The sequence below is a fragment of the Oncorhynchus tshawytscha genome, unplaced genomic scaffold (assembly GCF_018296145.1).
Source record: "Oncorhynchus tshawytscha isolate Ot180627B unplaced genomic scaffold, Otsh_v2.0 Un_contig_13017_pilon_pilon, whole genome shotgun sequence".
NCBI lineage: Eukaryota > Metazoa > Chordata > Actinopteri > Salmoniformes > Salmonidae > Oncorhynchus > Oncorhynchus tshawytscha.
Window position 1 is genome coordinate 35,481 of NW_024608736.1, and position 11,682 is coordinate 47,162.

At 46.0% G+C, this 11,682-nt stretch overlaps 1 pseudogene; it reads right to left on the reverse strand.

Annotated features, from left to right (window-relative positions):
• LOC121843772 overlaps positions 1-10,216 on the reverse strand; it is a 41,685-nt pseudogene extending 31,469 nt beyond the window's left edge.
• Between the last annotated feature and the right edge of the window lie 1,466 nt (positions 10,217-11,682).

Consider the following 11,682-nt stretch of genomic DNA (forward strand, 5'->3'; position numbering starts at 1 on the left):
CACAGGCACACACACACTGAGGCACACACACACTGAGGCACACACACACACACACACACACACACACACAGAGGCACACACACACACACACACTGAGGCACACACACACTGAGGCACACACACACTGAGGCACACACACACTGAGGCACACACACACTGAGGCACACACACACACACACACACACACACACTGAGGCACACACACACACACACACACTGAGGCACACACACAACGTTGAGGAACTAATCATTCTCAATAGCTATAAAAACAGACTTGATTTACTTGCTGATTGAGGTGAAGAAAACCTTCTCATTAGTGGTGGAGAGTTGAGCCAAATCAGAAGAACTATCAGATCCCAAAACGGACACATTTATAAACCTACTTCCACGTGTAATCAGGTAGTCTATAGGTCTACTTCCATGTGTAATCAGGTAGTCTATAGGTCTACTTCCATGTGTAATCAGGTAGTCTATAGGTCTACTTCCATGTGTAATCAGGGCCAGGTAGTCTATAGGTCTACTTCTATGTGTAATCAGGTAGTCTATAGGTCTACTTCTCTGTGTAATCAGGTAGTCTATAGGTCTACTTCCATGTGTAATCAGGTAGTCTATAGGTCTACTTCTATGTGTAATCAGGTAGTCTATAGGTCTACTTCCATGTGTAATCAGGTAGTCTATAGGTCTACTTCCATGTGTAATCAGGGCCAGGTAGTCTATAGGTCTACTTCTATGTGTAATCAGGTAGTCTATAGGTCTACTTCTCTGTGTAATCAGGTAGTCTATAGGTCTACTTCCATGTGTAATCAGGTAGTCTATAGGTCTACTTCCATGTGTAATCAGGTAGTCTATAGGTCTACTTCTCTGTGTAATCAGGTAGTCTATAGGTCTACTTCTATGTGTAATCAGGTAGTCTATAGGTCTACTTCTCTGTGTAATTAGGTAGTCTATAGGTCTACTTCCATGTGTAATCAGGGCCAGGCAGTCTATAGGTCTACTTCTCTGTGTAATCAGGTAGTCTATAGGTCTACTTCTCTGTGTAATCAGGTAGTCTATAGGTCTACTTCTCTGTGTAATCAGGTAGTCTATAGGTCTACTTCTATGTGTAATCAGGTAGTCTATAGGTCTACTTCTATGTGTAATCAGGTAGTCTATAGGTCTACTTCTATGTGTAATCAGGTAGTCTATAGGTCTACTTCCATGTGTAATCAGGGCCAGGTAGTATATAGGTCTACTTCCATGTGTAATCAGGGCCAGGTAGTATATAGGTCTACTTCCATGTGTAATCAGGTAGTCTATAGGTCTACTTCCATGTGTAATCAGGGCTAGGGCCAGGTAGTATATAGGTCTACTTCCATGTGTAATCAGGTAGTCTATAGGTCTACTTCCATGTGTAATCAGGTAGTCTATAGGTCTACTTCCATGTGTAATCAGGGCCAGGTAGTATATAGGTCTACTTCTCTGTGTAATCAGGTAGTCTATAGGTCTACTTCCATGTGTAATCAGGCAACAATCAACACATGCGGTCCTACATCACAGTCTGTACTCACCAGTTCCTGTAGTGGACTAAATGGGGTCGGCCCTACACATCACAGTCTGTATTCACCAGTTCCTGTAGTGGACTAAATGGGGTCGGCCCTACACACCACAGTCTGTACTCACCAGTTCCTGAAGTGGACTAAATAGGCCCTACACACCACAGTCTGTACTCACCAGTTCCTGTAGTGGACTAAATGGGGGGCCCTACACACCACAGTCTGTACTCACCAGGTTCCTGTAGTGGACTAAATAGGCCCTGGGACACACCACAGTCTGTACTCACCAGTTCCTGTAGTGGACTAAATGGGGTCGACATCACAGTCTGTACTCACCAGGTTCTGTAGTGGACTAAATGGGGTCAGGTTAACCTACACATCACAGTCTGTACTCACCAGTTTCTGCAGTGCAGCCACCTCCTCTGGCAGATAACACAGGCCGGTCCTGTTGAGTTTCAGCCATCTCAGACTGCTCATAGACTTCACATGCTCAGGGAAGTAACCTCCCTGGGGGCGGGGGGGGAAGTTAAGAGAGAGAGAGAGACTGTTGATTTCACTTTTGTATATTATCTACCTCACTTTCTTTGGCAATGTTAACATGTTTCCCCATGCCAATAAAGCCCCTTGAATTGAATTGAGAGGAAGAGGAAGCGAGGGGAAGAGGAAGAGCGAGAGAGGGGAAGAGGAAGAGAGAGGGGAAGAGGGGTAGAGGTTAACAAGAGACTGGGAAGAGGAAGAGAGGGGTAGAGGAAGAGAGGGGAAGAGAAGAAGAGGAGAGGGGAAGAGGAGAGGAAGAGAAGAGCGAGAGAGGGGAAAGGAAGAGAGAGGAAGAGAGAACTGGGACTCAAGGAAGAGATGAGGAAGACTGGGACTCAACACACACAGGGTTAGGGGCCAACACACTACAGTGCAACAGCCTGTCCCAGATGTGTTTGTGCTCTTGCAACACTGGACTCAACACTAGGTCTACGTCAGGTTAACAACAGACTGGGACTCAACACTAGGTCTATGTCAGGTTAACAACAGGCTGGGACTCAACACTAGGTCTATGTCAGGTTAACAACAGACTGGGACTCAACACTAGGTCTATGTCAGGTTAACAACAGACTGGGACTCAACACTAGGTCTATGTCAGGTTAACAACAGGCTGGGACTCAACACTAGGTCTATGTCAGGTTAACAACAGACTGGGACTCAACACTAGGTCTATGTCAGGTTAACAACAGACTGGGACTCAACACTAGGTCTATGTCAGGTTAACAACAGACTGGGACTCAACACTAGGTCTATGTCAGGTTAACAACAGGCTGGGACTCAACACTAGGTCTATGTCAGGTTAACAACAGACTGGGACTCAACACTAGGTCTATGTCAGGTTAACAACAGACTGGGACTCAACACTAGGTCTATGTCAGGTTTAACAACAGACTGGGACTCAACACTAGGTCTATGTCAGGTTAACAACAGACTGGGACTCAACACTAGGTCTATGTCAGGTTAACAACAGACTGGGACTCAACACTAGGTCTATGTCAGGTTAACAACAGACTGGGACTCAACACTAGGTCTATGTCAGGTTAACAACAGACTGGGACTCAACACTAGGTCTATGTCAGGTTAACAACAGACTGGGACTCAACACTAGGTCTATGTCAGGTTAACAACAGACTGGGACTCAACACTAGGTCTATGTCAGGTTAACAACAGACTGGGACTCAACACTAGGTCTATGTCAGGTTAACAACAGACTGGGACTCAACACTCAGGGTCTATGTCAGGTTAACAACAGACTGGGACTCAACACTAGGTCTATGTCAGGTTAACAACAGACTGGGACTCAACACTAGGTCTATGTCAGGTTAACAACAGACTGGGACTCAACACTAGGTCTATGTCAGGTTAACAACAGACTGGGACTCAACACTAGGTCTATGTCAGGTTAACAACAGACTGGGACTCAACACTAGGTCTATGTCAGGTTAACAACAGACTGGGACTCAACACTAGGTCTATGTCAGGTTAACAACAGACTGGGACTCAACACTAGGTCTATGTCAGGTTAACAACAGACTGGGACTCAACACTAGGTCTACGTCAGGTTAACAACAGACTGGGACTCAACACTAGGTCTATGTCAGGTTAACAACAGACTGGGACTCAACACTAGGTCTATGTCAGGTTAACAACAGACTGGGACTCAACACTAGGTCTATGTCAGGTTAACAACAGACTGGGACTCAACACTAGGTCTATGTCAGACTGGGACTCAACACTAGGTCTATGTCAGGTTAACAACAGACTGGGACTCAACACTAGGTCTATGTCAGGTTAACAACAGACTGGGACTCAACACTAGGTCTATGTCAGGTTAACAACAGACTGGGACTCAACACTAGGTCTATGTCAGGTTAACAACAGACTGGGACTCAACACTAGGTCTATGTCAGGTTAACAACAGACTGGGACTCAACACTAGGTCTATGTCAGGTTAACAACAGACTGGGACTCAGACTGGGACTCAACACTAGGTCTATGTCAGGTTAACAACAGACTGGGACTCAACACTAGGTCTATGTCAGGTTAACAACAGACTGGGACTCAACACTAGGTCTATGTCAGGTTAACAGGTCTATGTCAACAGACTGGGACTCAACACTAGGTCTATGTCAGGTTAACAACAGACTGGGACTCAACACTAGGTCTATGTCAGGTTAACAACAGACTGGGACTCAACACTAGGTCTATGTCAGGTTAACAACAGACTGGGACTCAACACTAGGTCTATGTCAGGTTAACAACAGACTGGGACTCAACACTAGGTCTATGTCAGGTTAACAACAGACTGGGACTCAACACTAGGTCTATGTCAGGTTAACAACAGACTGGGACTCAACACTAGGTCTATGTCAGGTTAACAACAGACTGGGACTCAACACTAGGTCTATGTCAGGTTAACAACAGACTGGGACTCAACACTAGGTCTATGTCAGGTTAACAACAGACTGGGACTCAACACTAGGTCTATGTCAGGTTAACAACAGACTGGGACTCAACACTAGGTCTATGTCAGGTTCAGGTTAACAACAGACTGGGACTCAACACTAGGTCTATGTCAGGTTAACAACAGACTGGGACTCAACACTAGGTCTATGTCAGGTTAACAACAGACTGGGACTCAACACTAGGTCTATGTCAGGTTAACAACAGACTGGGACTCAACACTAGGTCTATGTCAGGTTAACAACAGACTGGGACTCAACACTAGGTCTATGTCAGGTTAACAACAGACTGGGACTCAACACTAGGTCTATGTCAGGTTAACAACAGACTGGGACTCAACACTAGGTCTATGTCAGGTTAACAACAGACTGGGACTCAACACTAGGTCTATGTCAGGTTAACAACAGACTGGGACTCAACACTAGGTCTATGTCAGGTTAACAACAGACTGGGACTCAACACTAGGTCTACGTCAGGTTAACAACAGACTGGGACTCAACACTAGGTCTATGTCAGGTTAACAACAGACTGGGACTCAACACTAGGTCTATGTCAGGTTAACAACAGACTGGGACTCAACACTAGGTCTATGTCAGGTTAACAACAGACTGGGACTCAACACTAGGTCTATGTCAGGTTAACAACAGACTGGGACTCAACACTAGGTCTATGTCAGGTTAACAACAGACTGGGACTCAACACTAGGTCTATGTCAGGTTAACAACAGACTGGGACTCAACACTAGGTCTATGTCAGGTTAACAACAGACTGGGACTCAACACTAGGTCTATGTCAGGTTAACAACAGACTGGGACTCAACACTAGGTCTATGTCAGGTTAACAACAGACTGGGACTCAACACTAGGTCTATGTCAGGTTAACAACAGGATGTCCAGACAGACTGGGACTCAACACTAGGTCTATGTCAGGTTAACAACAGACTGGGACTCAACACTAGGTCTATGTCAGGTTAACAACAGACTGGGACTCAACACTAGGTCTATGTCAGGTTAACAACAGACTGGGACTCAACACTAGGTCTATGTCAGGTTAACAACAGGCCAGATCTGGGACTCAACACTAGGTCTACGTCAGGTTAACAACAGGCCAGACAGACTGGGACTTAACACTTGGTCTATGTCAGGTTAACAACAGGCCAAACAGACTGGGACTCAACACTAGGTCTATGTCAGGTTATCAACAGCACAGATCTGGGACTCAACACTAGGTCTATGTCAGGTTAACAACAGACTGGGACTCAACATCAGGTCTATGTCAGGTTATCAACAGCACAGAACTGGGACTCAACACTAGGTCTATGTCAGGTTAACAACAGACTGGGACTCAACACTAGGTCTATGTCAGGTTAACACTGGGACTCAACACAGACTGGGACTCAACACTAGGTCTATGTCAGGTTAACAGACTGGGACTCAACACTAGGTCTATGTCAGGTTAACAACAGACTGGGACTCAACACTAGGTCTATGTCAGGTTAACAACAGACTGGGACTCAACACTAGGTCTATGTCAGGTTTAACAACAGACTGGGACTCAACACTAGGTCTATGTCAGGTTAACAACAGACTGGGACTCAACACTAGGTCTATGTCAGGTTAACAACAGACTGGGACTCAACACTAGGTCTATGTCAGGTTAACAACAGACTGGGACTCAACACTAGGTCTATGTCAGGTTAACAGGTTAACACCAGACTGGGACTCAACACTAGGTCTATGTCAGGTTAACAACAGACTGGGACTCAACAAGGTCTATGTCAACAGACTGGGACTCAACACAGGTCTATGTCAGGTTAACAACAGACTGGGACTCAACACAGGTCTATGTCAGGTTAACAACAACAACAGACTGGGACTCAACACTAGGTCTATGTCAGGTTAACAACAGACTGGGACTCAACACTAGGTCTATGTCAGGTTAACAACAGACTGGGACTCAACACTAGGTCTATGTCAGGTTAACAACAGACTGGGACTCAACACTAGGTCTATGTCAGGTTAACAACAGACTGGGACTCAACACTAGGTCTATGTCAGGTTAACAACAGACTGGGACTCAACACTAGGTCTATGTCAGGTTAACAACAGACTGGGACTCAACACTAGGTCTATGTCAGGTTAACAACAGACTGGGACTCAACACTAGGTCTATGTCAGGTTAACAACAGACTGGGACTCAACACTAGGTCTATGTCAGGTTAACAACAGACTGGGACTCAACACTAGGTCTATGTCAGGTTAACAACAGACTGGGACTCAACACTAGGTCTATGTCAGGTTAACAACAGACTGGGACTCAACACTAGGTCTATGTCAGGTTAACAACAGACTGGGACTCAACACTAGGTCTATGTCAGGTTAACAACAGACTGGGACTCAACACTAGGTCTATGTCAGGTTAACAACAGACTGGGACTCAACACTAGGTCTATGTCAGGTTAACAACAGACTGGGACTCAACACTAGGTCTATGTCAGGTTAACAACAGACTGGGACTCAACACTAGGTCTATGTCAGGTTAACAACAGACTGGGACTCAACACTAGGTCTATGTCAGGTTAACAACAGACTGGGACTCAACACTAGGTCTATGTCAGGTTAACAACACAGACTGGGACTCAACACTAGGTCTATGTCAGGTTAACAACAGACTGGGACTCAACACTAGGTCTATGTCAGGTTAACAACAGACTGGGACTCAACACTAGGTCTATGTCAGGTTAACAACAGACTGGGAGGTCTCAACAGACTGGGACTCAACACTAGGTCTATGTCAGGTTAACAACAGGCTGGGACTCAACACTAGGTCTATGTCAGGTTAACAACAGACTGGGACTCAACACTAGGTCTACGTCAGGTTAACAACAGACTGGGACTCAACACTAGGTCTATGTCAGGTTAACAACAGACTGGGACTCAACACTAGGTCTATGTCAGGTTAACACTGGGACTCAACACTAGGTCTACAGGTTAACAACAGACTGGGACTCAACACTAGGTCTATGTCAGGTTAACAACAGACTGGGACTCAACACTAGGTCTATGTCAGGTTAACAGACTGGGACTCAACACTAGGTCTGGGACTCAACACTGGGTCTAGGTCTATGTCAGGTTAACAACAGACTGGGACTCAACACTAGGTCTATGTCAGGTTAACAACAGACTGGGACTCAACACTAGGTCTATGTCAGGTTAACAACAGACTGGGACTCAACACTAGGTCTATGTCAGGTTAACAACAGACTGGGACTCAACACTAGGTCTATGTCAGGTTAACAACAGACTGGGACTCAACACTAGGTCTATGTCAGGTTAACAACAGACTGGGACTCAACACTAGGTCTATGTCAGGTTAACAACAGACTGGGACTCAACACTAGGTCTATGTCAGGTTAACAACAGACTGGGACTCAACACTAGGTCTATGTCAGGTTAACAACAGACTGGGACTCAACACTAGGTCTATGTCAGGTTAACAACAGACTGGGACTCAACACTAGGTCTATGTCAGGTTAACAACAGACTGGGACTCAACACTAGGTCTATGTCAGGTTATCAACAGCACAGATCTGGGACTCAACACTAGGTCTATGTCAGGTTATCAACAGCACAGAACTGGGACTCAACACGAGGTCTATGTCAGGTTAACAATAGACCAGACAGACTGGGACTCAACACTAGGTCTATGTCAGGTTAACAACAGACTGGGACTCAACACTAGGTCTATGTCAGGTTAACAACAGACTGGGACTCAACACTAGGTCTATGTCAGGTTAACAACAGACTGGGACTCAACACTAGGTCTATGTCAGGTTAACAACAGACTGGGACTCAACACTAGGTCTACGTCAGGTTAACAACAGACTGGGACTCAACACTAGGTCTATGTCAGGTTAACAACAGACTGGGACTCAACACTAGGTCTACGTCAGGTTAACAACAGACTGGGACTCAACACTAGGTCTATGTCAGGTTAACAACAGACTGGGACTCAACACTAGGTCTATGTCAGGTTAACAACAGACTGGGACTCAACACTAGGTCTATGTCAGGTTAACAACAGACCAGACAGACTGGGACTCAACACTAGGTCTATGTCAGGTTAACAACAGACTGGGACTCAACACTAGGTCTATGTCAGGTTATCAACAGACTGGGACTCAACACTAGGTCTATGTCAGGTTAACAACAGGCCAGATCTGGGACTCAACACTAGGTCTACGTCAGGTTAACAACAGACTGGGACTCAACACAGACAGACTGGGACTCAACACTAGGTCTATGTCAGGTTAACAACAGACTGGGACTCAACACTAGGTCTATGTCAGGTTAACAACAGACTGGGACTCAACACTAGGTCTATGTCAGGTTAACAACAGACTGGGACTCAACACTAGGTCTACTGGGACTCAGGTTAACAACAGACCAGACAGACTGGGACTCAACACTATGTCAGGTCTATGTCAGGTTAACAACAGACTGGGACTCAACACTAGGTCTATGTCAGGTTAACAACAGACTGGGACTCAACACTAGGTCTATGTCAGGTTAACAACAGACTGGGACTCAACACTAGGTCTATGTCAGGTTAACAACAGACTGGGACTCAACACTAGGTCTATGTCAGGTTAACAACAGACTGGGACTCAACACTAGGTCTATGTCAGGTTAACAACAGACTGGGACTCAACACTAGGTCTATGTCAGGTTAACAACAGACTGGGACTCAACACTAGGTCTATGTCAGGTTAACAACAGACTGGGACTCAACACTAGGTCTATGTCAGGTTAACAACAGACTGGGACTCAACACTAGGTCTATGTCAGGTTAACAACAGACTGGGACTCAACACTAGGTCTATGTCAGGTACAACAGACTGGGACTCAACACTAGGTCTATGTCAGGTTAACAACAGGCTGGGACTCAACACTAGGTCTATGTCAGGTTAACAACAGACTGGGACTCAACACTAGGTCTATGTCAGGTTAACAATAGACCAGACAGACTGGGACTCAACACTAGGTCTATGTCAGGTTAACAACAGACTGGGACTCAACACTAGGTCTATGTCAGGTTAACAACAGACTGGGACTCAACACTAGGTCTACGTCAGGTTAACAACAGACTGGGACTCAACACTAGGTCTATGTCAGGTTAACAACAGACTGGGACTCAACACTAGGTCTATGTCAGGTTATACACAGCACAGATCTGGGACAGACTAAACCCTAAAGAGTCAGCAGAAGCACTAAGTCTGGCAACTTAAAGAGACCCAACTACATCACAGTATTATTTTGTCATTGAGCAGACGCTCTTTATCCACAGCAGCTTAACAATTAGAGTTAAGTGCCTTGCTCAAGGGCATGTCGACATAATTGTTTTTAACCTCGTCGGCTCTGGGGATTTAAACCAGTGACCTTTCGGTTACTGGGCCAACGCTCTGGACAGCTCTAGGCTATCTGCCACCCTGATTATCAGCAGAAAATCATGATGTGTTGTTTTAGGAGAAAGAGAGAGAAGCCAAGATTAACATGAGTGAGGACGTTTAATAGTATGACATCACAACACATGCTCAGAGCCTGGTGATGTCATCTTCCCCCTGGGTGACACATGGGAGGTGGGGGGGGGGGCAGAAATACTTCTGAGCTGTGTTGTCTGACCATGTTAACTTAAACATCTAACGGGACAGATACATAAATAATAAGCAGTATCTGCGTCACACAGCTAGTTAGCTACAGTCACACAGCTAGCTAGCTACAGTTCGGCCAGTCACACAGCTAGTTAGCTACAGTCTGACCAGTCACACAGCTGATTAGCTACAGTCCCACAGCTAGTTAGCTACAGTCACAGTGCTAGTTAGTTACAGTCTGACCAGTCACACAGCTAGTTAGCTACAGTCCGTTAGCCAGTCACACAGCTAGTTAGCTACAGTCCGACCAGTCACACAGCTAGTTAGCTACAGTCTGACCAGTCACAGCAGCTAGTTAGCTACAGTCCCACAGCTAGTTAGCTACAGTCCCACAGCTAGTTAGCTACAGTCCCACAGCTAGTTAGCTACAGTCCCACAGCTAGTTAGCTACAGTCCCACAGCTAGTTAGCTACAGTCCCACAGCTAGTTAGCTACAGTCACACAGCTAGTCCACAGCTACAGTCACACAGCTAGTTAGCTACAGTCACACAGCTAGTCAGTCTACAGTCACACAGCTAGTTAGCTACAGTCACACAGCTAGTTAGCTACAGTCCCACAGCTAGTTAGCTACAGTCCCACAGCTAGTTAGCTACAGTCTGACCAGTCCCACAGCTAGTTAGCTACAGTCCGACCAGTCCCACAGCTAGTTAGCTACAGTCCGACCAGTCACACAGCTAGTTAGCTACAGTCCGACCAGTCACACAGCTAGTTAGCTACAGTCCGACCAGTCACACAGCTAGTTAGCTACAGTCACACTAGCAGTCACACAGTTAGCTACAGTCACACAGCTAGTTAGCTACAGTCACACAGCTAGTTAGCTACAGTCACACAGCTAGTTAGCTACAGTCACACAGCTAGTTAGCTACAGTCTGACCAGTCACACAGCTAGTTAGCTACAGTCCCACAGCTAGTTAGCTACAGTCACACAGCTAGTTAGCTACAGTCACACAGCTAGTTAGCTACAGTCACACAGCTAGTTAGCTACAGTCACACAGCTAGTTAGCTACAGTCTGACCAGTCCCACAGCTAGTTAGCTACAGTCCGACCAGTCACACAGCTAGTTAGCTACAGTCCCACAGCTAGTTAGCTACAGTCCCACAGCTAGTTAGCTACAGTCCCACAGCTAGTTAGCTACACAGTCTGACCAGTCCCACAGCTAGTTAGCTACAGTCACACAGCTAGTTAGCAACAGCCAACCAGTCCCACAGCTAGTTAGCTACAGTCTGACCAGTCCCACAGCTAGTTAGCTACAGTCTGACCACCACAGCTAGTTAGCTACAGTCAGTCCCACAGCAGTCTGAGTCCAGTCCCACAGCTAGTTAGCTACAGTCTGACCAGTCCCACAGCTAGTTAGCTACAGTCTGACCAGTCCCACAGCTAGTTAGCTACAGTCCCACAGCTAGTTAGCTACAGTCACACAGCTAGTTAGCTACAGTCACA